Source organism: Elephantulus edwardii, unplaced genomic scaffold, assembly GCF_000299155.1.
Source record: "Elephantulus edwardii isolate Elephantulus edwardi_28Jun2011 unplaced genomic scaffold, EleEdw1.0 scaffold00001, whole genome shotgun sequence".
NCBI lineage: Eukaryota > Metazoa > Chordata > Mammalia > Macroscelidea > Macroscelididae > Elephantulus > Elephantulus edwardii.
The window spans coordinates 15,931,720-15,937,273 of NW_006399751.1; positions in this window are offsets into that span (position 1 = coordinate 15,931,720).

The following is a 5,554-nucleotide window of genomic DNA, read 5'->3' on the forward strand; positions in this document are numbered from 1 at the left end:
CATCCTCTCTTCACCCACCATCTCTAGGATCTCTCTCTACAGTTGGGAAAGCACTGTCATATTAAGCCCACAGCTGTTGATGATTTGTAAGACCATGTGTCCACAATTACGATAATTGGAGACCAGCAGGGGCTAATGTAATGGCTAGAAAAGCCAACTTTTTAACACCACACCTAGTAACTTTTGACAGTGAATAACTAGGAACATATTTTATGACTTACTTTTTAAAGAAGAATTTATCCCAGAAATGTGATCACTCAACATAAGGATAGGCAGAAATTTTTTTACATCTCTAAATATAATTAATAAGAAATTTAAGATTTTAGCTATAGATAATGTTTTAGAATGTGTTCCATGCAAAAGGAAAAAGAGAAAAACACTTCATATTTATTTCTTTCAAAGGTGTTCAGGTGCTCCTTAGAGGCAAGGATGGTGAAACCGCATGTCACTTACCTTGGCCATGTTGTCAGGGGGAAGCCAGTCCTTGGAAAAGACATTATGCTGGGAAAGGTGAAGGGTCAGAGACAGAGGTGAGGATCTTCAACAAGCTGGATTGACACAGTGACTGGAGTAATGGGTTTGAGTGTAGCGGAGATTGTGACTATGTGTACCATAGGGCAGGATTCAGACCTGTTGTTCACAGAATCTGTTAGTTGTGGTTGACTTGATGTCACCTAACAACAACAACAATAAAGATGTACAGGGAGTACAAGCCAGTAAGTTTAATAGCTTTCAAGGGAGACAATTCTATAAGAAATTTATCTTTCCCTCCATAAACTGCCAGTATTTGTTAATAGACATGCAAACCACCAAAGTTAGTTAATAAAAACAGAATGCTTTCCTTTTATTAGAATTGTCATCACTAATATATATAGGCCAGTGAACTCTATGGATGCTTGTTAAAAAAGAGAAATATTTTTAAAGTATTGAGAATTTATAAAGTTTGTCTTATATTTCCCTTATTCTGTTATAACATTAAATAATTCTTTAAATATTCTTTCTCTTATTAAATTAATACTCTATTTCTCCTCCCTAAATGCATCAGAGAGTTAGACAATGACTAGGGAAGATAGAAGGAGAATTGAGCACCACAACAAGATAAAGGTAAATAATCCAGTAGAAAAATAGGCACAGGATATGAACAGACACTTGATCGAAGATGACAGTCAGATGGCTAACGAGCCCATGAGGAAATATTCAAAATCCTTAGCTCTAAGAGAGATGCAAATTAAAACAACTATGAGATATCATCGCACCCCAGTCAGAATAGCAAAATTTAACAGAACAGCAAGCCACAAATGCTGGCAAGGTTGTGGAGAAACTGTAACCCTTCTTCACTGTTGGTGGGAATGTAAAATGGTGCATCCACTGTGGAAGGCAGTATGGCGCTTTCTCAAAAAGTTACAAACAGAGATATGATTTGACCCAGCAATTCCACTACTGGGAATATATCCCAAAGAGATCACAATTGACAGTTAAGCAGATGTATGCATACCCATGTTTACTGCAGCTTTGTTCACAATAGTAAGGAGTTGAAAACAATCTAAGTGCCCATCAACAAATGCATGGCTAGAGAAGCTGTGGTATATTCACACAATGGAATACTATGCTGCATTGAAAAACAAGGAACTCATGTAATATTATTCAAAATGGGTGACTCTGGAGGACATTATGCTGAGTGAATTATCTCAGTCACAAAAGGACAAATACTCAAATACTGCATGGTGCCACTGTTGCAAAACAGGACTGACCTTGAGGTTGGGGAGAAACTGAGAAAGATGAGTTCATTAATGTATACTGCATTGAAACAGATGAGGGCGAAAACTGTGATTAGGAATATGTGATTATGTATATTTGGCATGACAGGTGTCTAGAGCGAAGGCTACATGGTGGAGTGGACCTGGGGGAGGGTTTGTAAAACAATGAAAGAATTTTTCTTTTACTTTTCCAAGAGGGTATACTAGGGGTAGGGTTGGGAGGGGAAAAAAGTGCAACAGTGAATGAATGGAAATCCAAGGTCTCTCTAAATTTTTACTGAAATTAATAATAAATTTAAATTTAAACAAAAAAAGGAGAATTGATGCCTTTGAGCTGTGGTGCTGGAGAAGAGTATTGAATGTACCATGGACTGCTAAGAAAACAAATAGATTCATCCTAGAGAGGGTTAAACTGGGCTGTTCCTTGGAGGCAAGGATTCTGAGGCTTCATCTGACATACTTTGGACATGTTGTAAGGAGGGACCAGTCCTTGGAAAGGGACATCATGCTTGGAGGGTGGAGGGACAGTGCAAGAAAGGAAGACCCACTATGAGGAGGATTGATTCAGTGACTGAGATAATTGAGGTGGGTGTGACAGAGACAGTGAGATTGGCACAGGATAGAGCAGGGTCGCTTTGAGTCACAGGCCACTCGACGACACATAACAATAACAACAATAACAACAACAACAACAACAACAACATAAAATAAAATAAAATCATGCTGGGGAGTTGATTTTGCCTCCTGGTGGCTCTGTGGAACACAGTAGAACTGCACGTGGGGTGGCTATGATTGTATTTTTTTACTGAAGGAAATGATTACTGCTTTCTCCAAGAAACAGCAGTTGGTTTCAGATATTTGACCTTTTCTGGTTAGCAGCCAAGCACTTAACTACTGTACTACCAGGGCTCTCTTAAATAAAAGCAGTACAAAACAAACTCACTATCATCATGTCCAGTCAGACTCATAGTGACCTTCTCTTGATTTTCTGAAGCTGCTTATCTTTCTCCTGTGGAGTAGATAGTGGATTTGAACCGTTTGGTTTGAACCTTTCAGTTTGCCGCGCAACACATAATGCACAACATAAACGGAGTTCTTCTTAACTTGATTAGAATTTAGGAGATAGGCCAGGGTTTGTTTTTGTTGGGTTTTTAAAAATTGATAGCCATTAAATATCATCCCATGGTGTGTATTAGAGTTTATCCTCAGCCATTAAATGAATAAAAGATGTTTAGTTCATTTTCTTCTTACCATACTTATTTCGTTATCTTCTTGTTCTCTCTCTCTCTCTCTCTCACACACACATATTTAAATGTCTGCCATTTTAGTGTTAATGTTTTATTAGTGGTTTTCCTTTTTTTAAAAAAATTGTATTGGTTTGCATACAAAATTTGTATTCATTGTGCTTCACACATTTTTTCACTTACATTGTATTTCAATCGTTCCCATACATTATGTTTTATAAAATTAATTGCCATTGATCTATGCCCACTATTACCTTGTCTTTTCAAGTGCTCACTGGTATTTCCTAATTCACCCTCTCCCTCTGCCCACTAAACTCTGTAATCCTATAACTCACCAGCCCCACTTCTGTCCCCCAGCCCAGCCCTTCCCCCTTTGAACTTTTATACACATTTTATTAGTTGTCCTTTTATTTTTACAATAATGGTCTTATGCAGTATTTATCATTATGAGACCGAGTTCATTCATGATGTTTTCCAGCCTCTCCTGTGCAACGTAATATTCCCCCCCCCAAATCGTTGATTCTGAGTGCTGCATGGTATTTCATTGTGTGAATGTATCATAATTCCTCAAGTAAGTAGTTTGTTGATGGACATTTGGGCTGTTTGCATTTTTTTGGCATTGTGAACAATGCTGCTATGAAAATCAGTGTACAAATCTCTGTCTCTCAAGTCTGTTTCTTTGAGATATATCCCTAGCAGTGGAATAGCTTGGTCATATAGGATTTCTATGTTTGGCTTTTTGAGGAAAAACTACCTTCCAGAATGGTTGTACCATTTTACAATCCCACCAACAGTGTATGAGAGTTCCAATCTCTTCACATCCTCTCTTGAGATTTATTACTTATTAGCGGCCTTCCCCTTTATGTTTATTTTTGTATAGTACTTGTTTCTCTTTTAGTAAGGAACATCTTTTTGAGAAATCCCTTTACCCCCTGTCTTCATACTTGATAAATTGCCAGTGTAGATGACTTCGCCTTTCCTCCATCCAGAAGACAGTGCTGTAGAGTGGATTCCGAGTTGTGGTTATACTTCATGTGTGTCAGAGCAGAACTCTGCACTATGGGGTTTTCAGTGCCTGGTTTTTTGGAAGTTGGTTATACAGACTTTTCTTTGAAGGTTTCTCTGGGTGGAATAGAATTTTCAACCATTATGCCAGCGCTAGAGAGCACTAGCTCTCTACTAGGAAATCCTCCACAGAGTTTTCTTTCCTCCATGTTGTTGTTGATTACGATCACGTCTGAATCAATGTCCAGTGGGTTTTTAGAGGTAGTAAATCACACAGGAGAAGATTGCCCATCTTTTCCCCACAAAATAGTTGTTAGGTTCAAACTGTGTACCTTTATGTTGACAGCCCCGTTCCTTAACACTAAACCACAAGAGTGAGAGGATGTTCAGTCTCCTCCCAAGCTGTTTACTACCACTGAAAACCTGCTGGAGGGTCAGCTGTGACTTGATTCTGACTCGATGACAAACAACAAGAAGCCCCTCGGACTCCCTCCATAGGCCTGTAAAATTCTCTCTCCAAGGACTCGCTCCATCCCAAACAGTATATTGTAGAGAGGACGTTGGTTACGTAGATCTATACTGGTGGCTTCTGTTACCCAAACCAACAAACATGCTTGGCGCCATCCAACCAATTCTGACTCAGAGGGTTTTGTAGGACTGAGTAGAACTGCTTATAGGGTTCTCAAGGCTGTAAGTCTTCGTGGACGCTGACAGCCTCATCTTTGTTAGGTGGAGGCGCTGGTGTGTTTCATCAGTTGGATGACTGCTATGCCACTACTCCCTGCAGTTTCCCAAGAGAACTTCTTTTTCCAGTTCTTTTGATTTTATGAACTACCCAGTATTTTCCCAGTAAATCCCTTCGTGTTTTGGTTTTAACCTTGTAGCTCACTGAAGTACCTTCAGGTACTTCTTGCAAATGAATAGTTAAAATCATCTTTTCATATAAAAACTCAGAATTCAAATTCATTACAGTTGCATCAGAACTGACTCATGAGTCACTCTCCAGTGGATTTCAGGGGCTGTAAATAACATGGACAGAGATATGTCTCTTCTTGCATGGAGCTGCTGGTGAATTCAAACTGCAGAGAGGCATGGCCTTCGGCTTAGCCATACAACATCAAAGGTGTTATTTTAAAGGTAAAAACTTTTATGATTATATATGCTGTTGGAAAAAAGAAACCATGTAAAAAGCATAAGTCAAGATGAAAAGAAATTATTTCTGATTCTACTAATAACTTGTTGTGAGGCTGAACACTGTGACACTGATGTGTCAAATGCGTTAATGGTTGTCTACCCAATGTGGACAGAGAGTGGGGTGGAGCTCCCCGATTAAAACAAACTTGGAAGGAGGAGTGGCATCCACTTCCATAATAGCTTGCCTCCGGAAACCCTATGAACCTGGAGAGAGGATGACAGGCACCCAAGCGTCAAGGACTCTCCTTCATAGGGTCGCTATGAGTCGCCTGCGACTCGACAGCACTTAACAACAGCAACAACTAATAACTACTAATAATACTCCTTTTTGTATTCATGATTATGAACATAATT